This window comes from Dryobates pubescens, chromosome 20 (genome assembly GCF_014839835.1).
Source record: "Dryobates pubescens isolate bDryPub1 chromosome 20, bDryPub1.pri, whole genome shotgun sequence".
NCBI classification, from domain to species: Eukaryota; Metazoa; Chordata; class Aves; order Piciformes; family Picidae; genus Dryobates; species Dryobates pubescens.
The window spans coordinates 3,940,673-3,956,584 of NC_071631.1; the positions used below are offsets into that span (position 1 = coordinate 3,940,673).

At 57.9% G+C, this 15,912-nt stretch overlaps 1 protein-coding gene across 1 annotated transcript in view; it reads right to left on the minus strand.

Annotated features, from left to right (window-relative positions):
- Positions 1–4,475, minus strand: part of COL8A2 (collagen type VIII alpha 2 chain) — a 30,298-nt gene extending 25,823 nt beyond the window's left edge. Inside the window, exon 1 of the mRNA XM_054170944.1 lies at positions 4,283–4,475. The gene's annotated coding sequence lies outside the window, so the exon portion shown is untranslated. The remainder of the gene's footprint in view (positions 1–4,282) is intronic.
- Positions 4,476–15,912: the final 11,437 nt, after the last annotated feature.

Here is a 15,912-nt window from a genome sequence, read left to right on the forward strand (position 1 = left end):
CATTGTCACCCTCCCTGACTGCTTCTTGCCAAGCCCTGTCCTGCACAGAGGCGCCTGGAAGAGCCTCTGAGGACAAACATCTCCAGATGGGGCAGCAGGACGGGCTCGGCCCCAGGGAAGGTCTTGGAGACAGGACCCGGCTGCTCTGCAGATTTTGGCTGCAGTTTCTGCCTGTCATGTGCAGCTCTGCTCTGTGAACTCGGCTGACACCAGGGCCGGGGGCTATAGGAGAGCTCTGAATCAAGGGGCTGAGACTACAGCAGGAACCCTCATGTAGCCACCTTTGGCTCTTCTTGTCTCCCAAATTCATTTTTGACAGCACCCATATCGCACCTGCAGCACCCTGGCCAAGCTTGGGAGCTTTGCAGGGATGCAGCAGCCAGTGGGAGCTTTGAAGTCCCTGCTGGGATGCTCCTCCAAGGACACGGGGGGGACAGGGCAGAAGGTAGCCCTGGCAAAGGGTCCAGCTTCTGCAGCATCTTGGGAGCAGCTGAAGAATGCCAGTGGGTGAGTTGGACTCTGCAAAGCAGAGCATCCTGATGGCCCCTCTGACCCTGTGCAGATGTTTCCCGGTGCACTGCCATCCAGCCAGCCTCAGGAGAGCCCTTCCCGGCCGGATTGGATCCCATCGCTTTGAAGTTGGCAGGGTCAGGCAGCCAAGAGCAGCCGGCCCTGGGGAAGAGGCCAGGAAGGCAGGGATGTGACTCAGGAACGGCTCCAGTGACAAGGGGAAGAGGAAAAGTGGTTTATTGTGTCTGTGTCGGCGTCCAAATCGCCAACGCAGGGGAAGCAGCTGAGCCCTGACCGGCAGGGGAGAGCCTGGGGGAGTCAGTGGTGTGGGGCACTGCCAGTGGGGCAGGGCATTGCCAGCACTGTGGGCCATCACTCCTAGCTTCACATGCCCCTGAGAGCTCTGCTCCCTCAGGATGGCTGCAGGACACAGTCTCCAGCAGCATCCAACCTCTCTCCCCAGAATGCCCAGGACAGAGAATCCCTGGGTACAAAGGAGGGAGTAGGTGCCAGTCAGTGCCCCTCTACACCTTTGCTAAGACAGCTAATTAACCTCTCTAATTAGCCAGTGACTGAGAACATGGGGCAGTATGGAGGCTCACAGCCCAGTGCATGCGCAGGGTAGGAGCTGGGAGAGAGAAACTAGGGGAAGACAAATGCAATTTGGTGTCTTTTTATCCCTCCCCCTCCTGAACTCCTCAGCTTTATTGTCACAGACATTTTTCTGTAGCGCAGGGAAATGGAAACTCTGCTCCTTCCCAGGCTGTGGACAAGCTGGAATAGGAGCAAATGACAGAGGGAGGGTGTGAGGATGGGAAGGAACCAGCCCCACACACCCTCCCCACCAAGGTTAATGCCTTTTGCAGGTGCCATTGCCCAAATCCTCTCGATCTGCCATTCCCAGCTCATGAGTAGCCCTGCCGCTGGAAGGCCATGGGGCCTGCAGAGGTGGTTTTGTCATCACAGATCCCTCACATCACAGATCCCAGGAGCAGACAGAACATTAAAACCAGGCAGTTTCATCTCAACCTTCAGACGAGAGCCTGCCCAGCAGCCAAGTGCTCAGATGCACCACGCAGCGCCCGCATCCCGTGATGGATCAGCTCTGAAAACAACACCCTGCTAATCTGCCTCCCCAGCAGCCATAAAACTGTCCTCCCGGTTCCTTCTGACAGGATTTACAGCAGCTCAAAGCATCCCTGAGTGGCTGGTGGGGGCCAGAGCCCCCCATGAGTGCTGGCCCTGCATCCTGGCAGTCAGGCAATGACCCAGCCCCTCTCTGCCTCCAGCCGCTCCATATGTTTCCCCCCACGTTAGTGCTTCCCCACAGAGACTTGGCAGCCCCCTGTCCTGAGCAGGTCAGTGGCCCCAGGATCATATCTGACCCCCAGAGTTTCTTGCCAAGGTTCCAGCCTGACCACCTCAGGCAACATCCCAAAAGGCAAAGCCCAAAAGGAATTTCTTGGCACTGAAATGGGCACAGCCACCATGGAGCAGCTGATGGAGAGCATCCACTTGTGCCAGCTATGGAAAGACTCCTGCCTTTACTGGGCTGACTCCTGGGAATTGGGGGGCAGACTGGGCAGGGCTCTTCTACAATGGGGACAACCTGCCTGTGTCTTTGATCACAGCCTTGGTGATGGCCCCACGAGTGGTAGCCCCATGGGCAGCATCTCACCCAGACACAGATCACTGAGCTGCTTCCCAGCACTGGGGCCTTTCTGGGTCCAAACCCCTCTGGAGCCAAATGCTGGGGTCTGTCCCACAGCCCCTGGGCTCAGGCCATGCCATGCCCCTCGTGACAGCTGAGAAAGCACAGAGAAACACTTTGAGAGCTGGGCAATGGGAGCGAGAGGGCTGCCCCTGTGCTCCCCCTGCACCGCATCCAAGCGGGAAACCGAAACCCCAGCACAAGGCGAGCTGTGCTGAGCCCCTGCCAAGAGCCACGGACAGAAATATCCTTGATTTCACCAAGGTGTGAATAACTTTTGACACTTCTAGGGCTTATTGCCTTTAAAAAAAATCCCCCAGCAGCCCCCATTCACACTCGGCAGGGCTGTGTTTCATATGAATGGAATATATGAATCACTGTAAAGAATTTAAATGCTTCCCTGTACAGAGCAAAGCTCCCTCCCCTGCTCTGCTGCTGCGCCCGGGCTCTGTGCAGCCTAAAACAAAGAGATGGCAGGAGAGGGGACAAATCCCCGTCCCCGGACCTCTGCTTCTGCATGGCAGCTGGGCAGAGCTGGGCACCCTCCACCACCCACTTCGACCCATCGCCAGCTCCTCTAACCACAACACTCACGTTTTCCCAAATCCCCACAAGCTCCTGACAGCTCCCAGGTTCGTGCCTCCATGTGCCTTTCACGTTTCGTCTCGTCTCCCACCCTTAAATCCCAAATTTCAGGCTGCAACAAACCAATAAAGGAAATAATTTTATTTCCATTCCTCTGCCCGAACAGGGCAACCCAGTGGCCGGCTGCTGAGGGGGGACCAGGTCACCTTGGCTGATGGAAACAGGGAGTCTCCCCCTGCAAGAATCTCTCTCCCATTTTTCAGCAGTTTGGGTTTTGCTGCTTCTTTTCCCCTTGGGCAATAGGGCGAGGAGGAAAAATGTAACTGGAAGCCTGGCACAGCCTCGCTGGGTTTCCAGCTGGGATCTTTCCCCTGGCATTGCGTCTCCAGCCCCAGCAGCTCAAGGGAAGCCAGGACAGGGCTATGAGCACCGCAAAGAGCAAAGGCAGAAGAGCTGAGCACAGCCGGGGATGGCCCTGGGAGCCCTCATCTCCCACTGCCCCTGCCCAAGGGGGTCACAACCACCACCCCAGTGCCCTAAATTCAGGGGATCAGGCTGGGAAAGGAACAGCTTTGTTTCCCAGTGTCCCTTGCAGACGGATCAAAAGTGCATTTTTACAGAAGCAATAAAAATCCCAGGAATTCACCGGCCTTATGATTTATTAAACATGTTCCCTATAGCAAAGCTGCCCATAGATGAGGAAAGATCTCCGGTGGGTTATTGCCTTGCCTGGGGCTACCACACAGGGGGGATGGCTCCTGGCTTCTTGGGGACATTCAAAGCCAGGGAACCTGGTAGGTCAGGAGACGATTAAGAGCAATGCTCTTAAAAACAGACAAATGAAAATCAGCACCTTGCATTTCCCAAGGTGTTCGAGGAAGGAGCCTCAGTGACCTGATCCTGCCAGTACCCAAGAACCGTTGGCTGCAGATGTTGGGAGCCATGGGAGGGAGATTGATCTCCTGGTGGGACCAGGGCATTGAGCAGCAGCAATCCCAAAGGTCACAGAACTTTCCCAAACACTTTTGTTCTCACAATCGTTTTTCCTAAGAGCAGAAAGGAAGGGCTGACCGTTGGGGTACGGCTCGGTCTGTCTGCTCCCTGAGCACGGCAAAGCCTCGGGGTAGAGGTTGTTGGGAAAGGCGCAGGAGGAAAGCGGATCGGGGTAAAAGAAGGGATGAGAAGAGGGGGGAAAGAAGGGATGGGAAGAGGGAAAAAGAAGGGATGAGAAGAGGGAATAAGGAACCAAGAGAAGCAGGGGAGGCTCGGAGCTCTCCTGGAGAGAGGCGCTTGAAAGAACCCTTCCTATATTCTTCTCTGCATGGGGAAAAGCAATCAGAGCTACAGGGACTCGTGACTGAGAAATCCAAGAGATTTTCTACCGTGCGAGCCCGCCGGGATCCGCGGGGGCCGCTCAGGTGAGCACCGAGGACCGAGCGGCGGGAACCGAGGACCCGAGACCGGCGGGGCACTTACCTTGGCGGAGCGCGGCTCAAGCGGGCACGGGCTGGAGGGGAGCAGCCGGGACGGGCCGGGACGGACGGGACGGACGGGTCGGGCACCCCCGCGGCGGGGCGGAGCGGGCCGGTGCGGGGCGGAGCGGAGCCCGGCGGGGCGGTGCGGAGAGGAGCGGGGCCGGGAGGTGCGGAGCGGAGCGGGGCAGGGTCGGGTCGGGCCGGGCCGGGCTGGGCTAGCCGATGGTTTATAATTTATTTTTCATTTTCCTTCTTTTGTTTTTTAAACTTTTTTTCCTTTCCCCCTCCCCCGCAGGTCGCAGCCCGGCGGCTCTTCTCCTCCGTTTCCCCCTCCGTTCAGAATAAATCACTTTAAAAGCGCTCCTCCCTCCCGCCTCCCAGGGTGGGAGCTGTGGGCACTTGGCCTTTTCCTCATGAGGGAGACTTGGGGCCCATGGGCACGGCACAGAGCCTGATGCTTCTGCGGACCAAGGATGCCCAGTGCCTGTGGGATGTTGGTGCCAGCAGCGGTGGGAAAAGAGCCCCTCCTCCGCCTGTTGAGATCCCAGCACTGGGTGCTGGCTGCATCTGGCACTGCCTTTCCACTCATTGGCCTGGTTGGCAGCCCAGGGCTGGAGCAGCTTGCTAAGAAAAGAAAGAAAAGAATGGAAATAAAAGAATGAAAAGTAAGAAAAGAGAGGAAAGAAAGAAAACAAAGACAAGGAAAGAAAGATGGATGGATGGATGGATGGATGGATGGATGGATGGATGGATGGATGAATGAATGTTCCCTTTGCAGGCACAGGGAGCAGGAGGTTCTGCCCCTACTCTGCTGTTGTCTTCACACCCCCAGAAATCCTGCTGCCCTGAGAGGGAAAAGAGAGCAATGCGGTGCTGGTGCAGTCAGGTCCTGCTGCCTCTTGGCTCAGCAGGTTCAAGTCATGCCCCAGTCCAGGGGGAGCAGGATGCCCATAGCCCCCACCTCCATCTTTGCCCGGCCACCACCTGCAGCCCGTTGTGAGGTGGCAGAGATTCGACGTCCTGCTGGCAGCCGCGTGCCTGGCACAGCCAGGCCACCGCCGGCATTGCCGCAGCCGTGGGATCCTCGCCATGTCCTACCCGGCCTCGCCAAGCCGGGGGGGCGGGTACAGGGCCCCGGTGTGCCCCGGGAGGCAGATTAGGGTTGCTGAGGCAACGGGCACGGAGAAAGCCCGTCTGGACCGAGCCGCCGGGGTGCACAAGGGTGTTTGTTTTCTGTATTAAGCGCTGGAGCGGGGGGGGGCAGCAGACGCCTAATCCCCCCTCAATGCCTTCCCTGGGCGAGCGGCCGCGGGCCGGACCCTGCTCCCAGGAATGCTGATGTGCTCTGGGGCTGGGCTCCCCTCCCTGCTCCAAGCAGGCAGGGCTGGGGGTCCACCCTTGGCTGGTCCCTGTCGCAAGCCAAGGCAAAGCAGCTCCTGCTCCTGGTCGTGGCTGAACCACGGTGCACCGTCACCTGCTGTGTGGGGATCAGCTGCTGGCCACAAACCACTCTGACACCAGCCATGCCCTGGCAGTGCCAGCACTCCTGCCCTCATCCTCATCACACCTGCAGCCCGTGGTGCTGGGGAGCCCAGGAGCAAGCACAGCATGGAGGGGGCTCCATCAGCATGATGGTGCCAGCAGAAGCAAACCAGCCTCGTCTCATTTAAGCAGAGCTCTCACGGGCAAAGCATTTCCTCTACTCGCAGCCTCATCGGCCAGCACAGACATTCCTCTGTCCCACACAGCAAACCAACGCCTGCAGCCTCTCTCCACGACGGCCTCCCCACTTGCCATCACCCCTGCACCACCTTGCTCCTCCATGCCCTGCATGTCTGCTCCATTGCAAGCATTTAGCCTGGGAGGCAGCCTGGCTATGCCACCCTTGCCCTACCTAGCCATGCACCAGCTCGTTCCCTCTGAGGGCATTTGCTTCGTGCTTGGCCATGTCTCAGTGGTGCCATGGCACATGTGGGGCACTGGAGATGAGCATGGCTGTGGGGGCACATGCAGCCACAGTTGCTGGTCACACTGGCACCCAGGACACAGCTCATCCCCGGGCATGGCTTGTCCTGGGACACAGCACATATCAGGAAACAACTTGTCATGGGCCATGGTTCAGCCTGGGCACAGCAGCTGTGCTGAGCCACTGCTGAGGGCTCTGCTTCCTGGCGGGAGAGGGAAGCTGGGCTTACAGTGGGATTTAGCAGCTCTGTTGCTTCTAACCTCTGGCAGCTCTGTACCCGCCTGCTGTGCCAGGGCTCCACGGTGGCCCCGGCCTCCCAGGGGTGCAAGGGATGCTATCTGGCAGACTGGCATTGAACTCACCTTGCCAGTTGCTGGGAGTGAGCTGGCAAGGACCCCAGCACCACAGCAGCACCATCATGGGCACTGCTGCACCCAGAAGCTGCTCACAGGGTCCCAGGTTTGCTCCCTCCACACAAAGCCCCATCCCAGCCACTCTGCTGCTCCACCCCAGAGGAATGAAAGAGAAGGAGAAATAATTCAATCTAGGGCTGCAAAATGCCTTAACTTAATTTCGGTGGGTCACGGACGTAATCGAATCAGCCTCGTGCGCTGGAATCTCCTTTCCATGTTTCCACAGGATGGATAATTGTGCTCTGAAAACCAGCCCGTGGTGCTCGTCAGGAAAATCTGCCGTGGGGCTGGGAGGGGGCCAGGGACTGGGCTGGCAGCTGGGAGCAGAGCCCCATTGTGCTGGCATCCACGTGCCACAGCATCCCCACCGCAGGAGAGGCCGAGCCCCACCGGCTGCATGCGCCGGGGCGCGCCGGGGTGCTTGCTGAGCTGGCTGGCAGAGCTGTACCGGGCTGTGCCAAGGGTCTGGGGTGCATCACCCCGGGTTGCAGGCAGCGGCAAGCAGGTGAGAGGTGCCCCAGGTGGGAGGAGGCCAGGCAGTGAGCGGCGGTGCCGGCACAGTGCTGGGCAAGCCGCAGCTCCGTGTGGAGCGCGGTGCCAGATCCCAGCCTTCGGGAACATTCAGTGATGGATTAAATGCAATCTGACTACCACTGTGGGAGGTTGGAGAGAATTACTTCATACAAATGCACTTCGGAAAGTATTTAGAGTCGAATTTTCAAAAGCCCCTGAACGATTTAAGAGCCAAAATCCCATTTTCCAAAGTCACTTAAACGAGCAAGAAAAGATCAGCAAAGAAAACACAGAGGGCAGCTGGGGCCTGGGGCGGCAGCTGCGGTGGCTGCGGTCACAGCATCCCAGGGCTGCTGCTCTGCCAGAGCATCACCAGGTATGACGCCAGAGCATCACCGCAAACCTTTCATCCTGCAAGACACGAGGATGCATCAGCCCCCCAGAAGCATCCCCTGTGTCTCTGCCCCAGAGGTTCTGCCCGGGCTGGGCGGCGTGGGTCAGTTAGCAGGAGACAAGCTCTGCACCCACAGCAGCCGTGGGGCCACCACAGCCACCATCGGCTCCAGGCAGGGACCCCGCCAGGGCAGGAAGGGTCCCCATCTGTAATGGGAGAAGGCAGGGCTGGAGCTGGGAACCGCAGGGCTCCTTCCCTTTTACCCCACAACGGCTGCAGCCTCCGAAAAGCATCTCTGGTTCGGCATCCTAATGAACCGCAAGGGCAGCTGGGACCCTCTGAGGCAGCAACCATGGAGACTTGACCCCCCCTAAAGAGCAAATCCCAAAGCAATTAGCTTTGCAAGCTTCGGCCGGGCTGGTGGAGGTTCCACATTCCTTGGTGGCTATAAAGCTCTTTACTGGGATTGTTTTTCTGTGTAAGCCCTGCCCGGGGTACACATGGCCACAGCTCCTGCTCCCTGTGCCTTTGGTGCATCTCATAAAAACAACACTCTCAGCACGTTGGCTTTGCTGGAGCTGAGAAGCAGCGGGTTTATACACTTCCCCCGATAGAAAGCATAAAGGATCTGAGACAGAATTCTTGCTCCAGGATCCTTTACAATTCCTGGAGGACATTTTTGGAAAGGGAAGGGTTGTATTTACTTTGGCAGCTGACTCCGCTCCTATATACATCTGCATGGAAAAACTGCACTCACCTAAGGTTTCCACAGCTCCCCCTTCTGCAGAGAGCCAGCCCAGGTGGGAGCTGCTGGGCCCGAGACCGCTGCTTGGCAAGGGCACGTTGGACTGAGAACTGTAGAGGAGCTGGAGGTTAAACCTCTGCCCATGGTAGCTGTGGAAGCTGCTGGCCCTTCTTAGGCAAATATTTGCTCAGAGCCAGTGAGCAGCAAAGCTCAACTGCTGCAGTTCAGGGAGCGAAAAGGAGGAAGAGGAGGAGGAGGAGGGCTTCTGGGCAGTACTGGTGAGAGGAAGCAGGAGTTGGAGCAAGAGCAGGAGCATGGTGTCTCTGGCACCACACTGCTCAAGGGTTGCAGGCCAGCAGTGGGGTGTCCCAGAGGGCTTGGCCATGCCCTGACCGTGCAGTCAGCCAGCACGGGGCAGCCTCTTGTCTCAGTGAGGTGTTGGGATGGGGTGGGAGGTGAGGTGACCCCAACCACTGTCAAACACAGCAAATGCACAGCAGACACAGAAACACTGCTGCAGGGTCTGGCTTGAAACAGCTCAGCACGGACCCAGGGATGTGAACAGCAGCAGCAGCTGCTCCTGTGCTGGCTGGGTTTGGAGCTCTTGCCTCCTGCCCATCACCGTGAGGGCAGCTGATGGAAACCAGCCCACAGCGTGATTCTGGGGCAGCAGACTAGGGAGATTCCCAGTGAACACCCCCCTGGGTGGTGTTTTTCCTGGACACTTTAATTCCCTTTTGCCTTCTTCAGGAGGTTGCACTGCTCACCTCACCCATGGCTGTGGTCCCCCAAGAGCAGCCAGGAGATGTGGTAAGAGCAGCCCTACCCATGGATGTCCTCACACATCAGGCTCCATGTTCTGTTGGGGCAGGAGGGGAGGAGGCAAAATGCAGCTACCAGGGAACAGCAGCATTTGTGAGCATGAAGTCTATTGGGAGAGCACCTCCCAGCCTCACCCAACCAAACCCAGCTCCCCAGGAACTCTGAAGGAGTTGTGGCTGCCCCAGTGCTCACCACAGCTCAAGGTAATGGATAACAGCCACAGCCAGGCACCATCCCCATGATGCCCCAGCCCCATGGGCCCCAGGTGCCCCCCACACACACCCTCTCCTGGCACCTCTCCCCACCCTACACCTCTGTGGCTGCTGTGATTCCAGCAGGGCAGGAATAAATCCACTCCTTGGCACGTTGTAAACTCATCACATGCTGGGGAGGCACATTCCAGCCCACCATAAACACCCCTGGCTATGAGCTAGTAAATCTGCCAGCAGGGGAGCAGAGGCCCTGGGTGCCAGGGGCTGCTCCATCCCTGGGATAAGGCTACCCCCAGCACCCATCCCTGATGGAGTGTGGCTCAGGAGAGGAGCCATCAGCAGCAGAGTCCCCAAGCTGCTGTCATCGTCCCAGATTGCATCCCTTTGCCTTGTGCCATTCCTGCACCAGTGACCAAGGTGCTGCCATCTGCACACTGATCCCATGGGAGCTGGGGACCCATCCCATGGGAGCTTGGGACCCATCCCAGGGTCCTGCAGCCCATCTGGGAGCTGCCCTGGGGTTCTGCTGACCTTCCTGGAGAGCAGAGCAGCACAAGAGGAGGTTTGCCGCTCCCGGTGCTCTGCTGCGCTGCTGAAACGTTCATGCAGTAAACTAGTTGTAAAAGAGCAAAAAAAATAACCTTTTATTATCCACCAAACAGCTGCTGCTTCGTTTTATGGGGGTCATTCTCTGAGGAGGTCCAGCTGGAGGAACAGAGGCACAGAGCCCAGGTCCTGGGGGGCTCCGGGCTCATGCTCCCCCTCAGCTCAGCATCCCCCAGTCCCCATCCAGCCCTCAGCAGCAGGCTGGGCACTTAGGGACAGGCAGCAGGGCACGACCTGGGGAAGGGCACTTGTTGCTTGATGATTTTTATTCACTGTTCCACTGTTGGGGCTGTCAGCAGGTGGAGGCCCTGCTCAATGGCTGCTGGTGAGGGGCTGCGTCCTTTGGCACCCCCAGAGCTGGCAGCAAGGCCAGACAGTGTGTGAGGAGCTGTGGAGGACAGGGCAGGGGGCAGAGAGCTGGGCTGGTTCCCATCAGCCTCCCAGGAAAGGAAACTGGGGTGCAGCTGCTGTTCCCAGAGGAAGTCCAGTGCTTGGCTATGGCATCACCAGGGGCAGGGCTGCAGGATGTGGATGGCAGCCAGGTGTGCCAGGGCTGCTACAGCCCCCAGCACTGCACAGAGCCCCTCTGAAGAGTCGCTGTGGGGCTCGGGGTCCCTGTGGCAAGGTGAGCATCGACAGGGACAGGCAACCATGAGGACAGGTCAGCTCTTGCCCCTGGTGTCCCTTTTCTCCTTCTCCATCACTTGACCCCTTTGTCTGTGCTGATGGGAACCACATGGGTACGATTGAGGCATGCCCATGCCAGGGTTTGTGCCAGCACCAGGGATGGGGTGCAGGAGGCTGCTTGCCCTGGCACCACAGAGCTCCTGGCAGCTCCTGCCCTCTATGAAATGATTTGTTATTTTAGTTGTGGAACAGCGAGTGAGCCCTTTCCAGGTGGCACAAGGGAGGAGCCAAACGAGTCCTGTGCCTGTCAGTGACTGCCCCATGCAGACAGCATGGGCAGGGACTGGCAGAGCAGTGGCAACCTGGCTCCCCTTGCCCCCACTGCCACCCCGTTACTGGGGCTGCACCTCTCTTTTCTGCAGGGCAAATGTGCCAGGGCTGTGCACACATGTGGAGAGCAGTGCCAGCAGGTCCTGGCACCTTTGCCAGGCATGCTGAGGTGTCCCATGTGGCTCAGCACACAGCAGCATGATGCCTCTCCAGCTGCCCACACCATGTCCAGTTTGCCCAGTGTGAGAGCTGCCAGAGCCAAGCCTGGTGCCACGGTGAGGTGGTGCCAGGCTGCTGCAGTGCCATGGTGTTGGACTTGTTGTTTCTGGGAGGTTATACTGGGAATGCAGTCCCAGGAGTGAGCACTGGGCACCTCACTGGGGAGGAAGAGAAGGTTTAACCCTTTCCATGCCTAGGGATAAATCTCCCTCACATTCGGTGCACGCAGACTGGTACCAGTCTGGGATGGGCAGTGGGGTGAACTGGGATGGCTCCTGCAGTGCAGTGGGGCTCAGGCAGAATGGTCTCACCTGAGGCCTTTTCCTTGATTTGCTCTTAAAACACCACAGCTGAGAGCCCTGTTTGGGTGGGAGCTGCCTCAGCAGCATGGCTGGGGCTCGACTGTGTGCTGTTGCTGCTGCCTGTGCCTGGTGCTGGCTGTGGAATGACCCTGCCTGAACCCTGCACAGTGAGTGTGACCTGGTGGTGGCTTTGTGCTGAGTGTAATGTGCTTTGGAACCAGCACCCTGATCCCTGCCCTTTCCTTTTCCCAGCACAAATACAAGACATGGCTGCTGCAGCCTTGGACCCAGGGCTGGATGTACCCCATGGGCTCAAGTGGGTGCTGGTGCTGGCTCCTGGGCATGTTCACTTCATCCTCCCTTTGCTGGCAGGTGGTAGAGGGGACAGAAACAGCTGGAAGCTTTCTGCTGGGGTGAGGCAGAAGTGCTCAGGATGCAGGGAGGGGCAAACAAGTAGCTGGTGGGGCTGGGGTTGCATGTGGCAGCAGCCTCTACAGGGTCAATTTGTGCCATGGGGCACCTAAAGCCCAGGTGTCTGAACCCTGGCACTGGCCAGCACAGATGGAGGTGGCATGGTGCTGGTAAATCAGCATCACCTCACCTCCATGCCAGGATACCCTCCTCTTGGCCAGGCAAGGAGCTTCTGTGGGGGTCAGCAGCCCTGTGGGGTGAAGGTAGCTGTCCAGAAGTGGGGACATCACTGGGGGCAGACATGGTGTTGGTGTCTCCTTGCTATCTTTCCTGACCTCAGGGATGGGGAGACCTGAAATGCTCCCTTCTGCTGCTGCAAATGAGAGCCTCAGGGTCCTGGTTGGGGATCCTGACCCCACTCCAGCAGAAACGGTGGCAGCTCCATGTGCTGGGTCACAGAGAGCAGAGCAGCTCCTTGAGGTCATTCCCCGGGATCTGGTGGGGGTCTCACAGAGTCTGGCAGTGCTGAGCAGAGCTCTCCCAGGCTGTGCAGGCAGCACCCCCTCCCTGCTGTCAGGTTTTAGACTTTGAGTCCTCAAAAATGCAAAAAATGCACTGGGAATCAAGGTTGGCCTGAAGATTTTTGATCTTTTCACAATTGCTGCAGCAGTGCTGTAAGTACATCCAGATGGCTGCAGACCACACAGAGGCAGCTCGCCCTGCTGCCGCCACCACGGCCACCTTTGGGCCACCATGGCCCGTGCTGGGGGACCTCTGGGAGACGCCAAAGGGCAGAGCTTGAAGATGCAGCAGCTTGAGCTGAGAGTCACTAAGGGCTGGCTGCAGGGTGACCTCTACCCCAGGGTGCAGGGATTGTCATGTGGCTTCGAGGGATGCTGCAGCGGAGACATCGCCCCGGCTTGTACCTGGGGCAAGGATGTGACCTCTGGCAAAGCTTTGCTGGATGTAGCAGGGAGCTGAGCATTGTGCAGCCATAATTATAGCTCAGCTGCTGAGAAGTGATGCTAAACTGTGTCTTGAAACCACTGGCTCAGTCCCCTTGGCTCCTGGCATGATCCCTGCCATGGGTTGTGATGGTTCCTCAGGCTGGCGAGTCACTGGTGGCCTGGGGAGCTCCTTGGCTCTTGGGTTCAGTGCTGCTAGTTCTGAAACTTCAAAAGGGAAGGAAAATGATGGATGTAATTCATGACAGGTAGCTGCCCTGCCTGCAGACACCTGGGCAGGGCAGAGCTGCACTTGTTCTGATAGTTCCATTGTGGCTTGGAGCTGAGGAGGGAGTGATCCATGGATGGATGGAGGCAAAGGATGCTTCCTGCAGGATGTGCCCAGGACACTGGAGGATGCCCCTCAGGGTGCTCCCAAGGGATGCCCAGTCCCTGCACACAGTGCTTTGCTTCTCTCCTAGGGCAGCAGTGTGGCACAGCAGAACTGTGCCCAGTACAGGTGTTCTGGCCACACTGTGGGTGCTGCTGCCAACCCTCTGGTCCTTGCCCCTCAAGAATTGGTGGAAAGTGATGGTACATTAGCTGGGGAGTTCATTTTACACATACACACACCCCAGCTGCTTAGCTAGTGCTCAGAGCTGTGGTGGGAGCAGGGCTGGGAGGAGGTGCAGGTGCCTAGATGCAGCTGGGTAGAGGGGTAAGGGCAGGGCTGGAGGTCCTCCCTGCATGGACTCCTCCGGAGCACCTGGATGCTGCCAGTTCTGACTCCTGGTCTTGTTCCCTGCAGGAGTGGGAATGTGTTCACCCAAAAGCTTGCTCCTCAGGGAACAAACCCACGGTGGCTTTTGCTGAAAAGCAAGAGCATTTCTAGGGAGATCAGAATTTCCTTTCCTGAAAGCCAGTTCCCAGTAAGGAAAACATGTTTGGACCAAAAACTGACACCCAGCTCTCTGTGGTCCAGCCAAGAGCAGAAGATAAATTGCTGGTGCTGCAAGGCAAGTGCCTTGCCCAGCTCTGGTCCCCCCCAGTGACATCTGCGCCAGCCATGGTCCCCCCATAATGGTGCAAGGAGCTGCTCTCACCGGGGATCACCCCAAAGCCATCCTGGCTGCTGGCACAGGCTCCTGTGGTACCTGGCAGGCATGCTCCCAGAACACAGCCTGCTCCTCCTGCTCTTCTCCCATCACCTGGGGGCAGGTCCCAGTCCCATCCCTGCTCCCCTGCTCACCTCCTGCCGGCCGTGGGCCGGTGGCTGTGCTCTCCCTCCCCTGCACTGCCCACCGAGCCGAGGAAGTCGCAACCGCAGAGCTCTTGAAAGCATTTTTGGGTAGAGACCACCGGTACTGAGAGATTAAAATTGCTGTTGTTTCTTCCATTACTCAGCTTTCCTGAATTATGGGGTGTAATACTCAGGGAGTGGGAATAATTAGGGGAGAACAATGGCAGGCTTGAAGGCTTAACTATGCCTGTGTGGTGCTCCCAGCCAGTCCTGCCTGCTGTCACATTTCTCTAGGCCTCCATTTTCCACAGCCTGTGCCAAGCCCTTTCCACCACGATGCCCTCTCCTCGCCTTCCTCATTCCTTGGGCTCTGCTCCCCGGTCCAGCTGTCCCTTGTAATGCTCCACTCCCTGGCTGACAGCCAGCACCAGTGGCATAGCCCTCTGTGTCCAGCCTGGTGGAGATGCTGGAGCTGGAGGGATGCTGGAGCCTGGAGGTATGCAGGAGGTCAGGGGATGTGGGAGCCCAAGGTCGAGGGGGATACTGGAGCCTGGGGTAATGGGATGCAGGAGGCGAAGGGAATGTCACAGCCCAGGGTAAGAAGATGCAGGAGGGCAGGGGAGAGTCAGAGCCCAGGGTAAGGAGATAAAGGAGCTTGGGATGCAGGATAATAGGGTAGGGGGATGATGGAGTCTGGGGGGGACATGCAAGAGCCCAGGACAGATGCCACTGCCACTTTGCTCACTCCGAGCTCTTTTTTGATCCTCCACACCAGGCAGGCAGAGGTCCCATCAGGTTTTGGTGCTCTGCTCTCGAGAAAGCTGCTGGGTTTCTCCCTTCTGCAGGGGATGCTCCTCCAGCTCCTCAGTGGCATCTTGCTCAAACATCTTCCCAGCAAAGGCTCACCACTGCAGGACCTGGGGGAGCAATGCTGCCCAGACATGGAGCCACAGCCCAGGCCAGAGCCAGCCCCATGCCCAGCAGCTTCTCTGCCAGCCCTTGGATGTCACTGCTAGTGCCAATTAAAACAAAAGCAATATGTTTTTTTCCTGGAAAAAAAGAGACATTGTTCTGTGAGCACTTTCCCCAAGCAAGCTTCCCTGCCTTGGCTGCCCACGTGTGACAGCCAACGGGGTCCTGGGCTGAGATGAACTTCTGGGGCTTTGCTGCTTTTGTGGAGGGGAAGGAGTTTGAATTTTTCAATTCTTTGGCTTCTCTGACTGTTAACTGTTTGGAAGCCTTGACCACAGCCCAGTCCCTCCATCCAGGCATCCAGCTGGGTCCTGCTGGTGGTGAGCTGCTCACCATGGGGGGGGATGGAGTCAGGGATGTGTCCTGGGGGTTCCTGTGAGGCCCCTGGTCGGTGCCATCGGTGGCTGGCACGAAGTGTTTGAAAAACAACCTCTCACCCCAGGCACTGCTGCAGGACAGGGCGCTGCAGGCTTGAAATGCTGGAGGAAAGATTCAATCTAGAAATTGGCAGCTCTGGGGACAGCTGAGGAGGGGCTGGGTTTCCTGGGGTGAGGAAAAAAGCTCCATCACTGTGTTCAGAAGCCTGGGTCAGCCCAGGGATGGGCTGGGAGCAGCTCCCTGGGATGGGTTGGATGTCCTTCGAAACCCTGCTTGCTGTGGCCAGGGAAGCACAAACCATTTCAGCAGCTCCATTCCTTGGAAGCCACAATTAAAACTATTTTAAAAGAAAACAAACATTTCTCATCAAAATGCCTGTCTGCTCCTAGCCTGCAGCTGAAGCTCTTGGCACAGGCCAAGGCTGCTCAACACCAGCAGCTTTCTGAGCTGCCTTGGTGCAAATCTCCCCGAGCTGGACTCTCAGCCCTGGCTGCATTTGGGAACCAGCCCCTGGAAATTTGGCAGCATTTGGAAAGG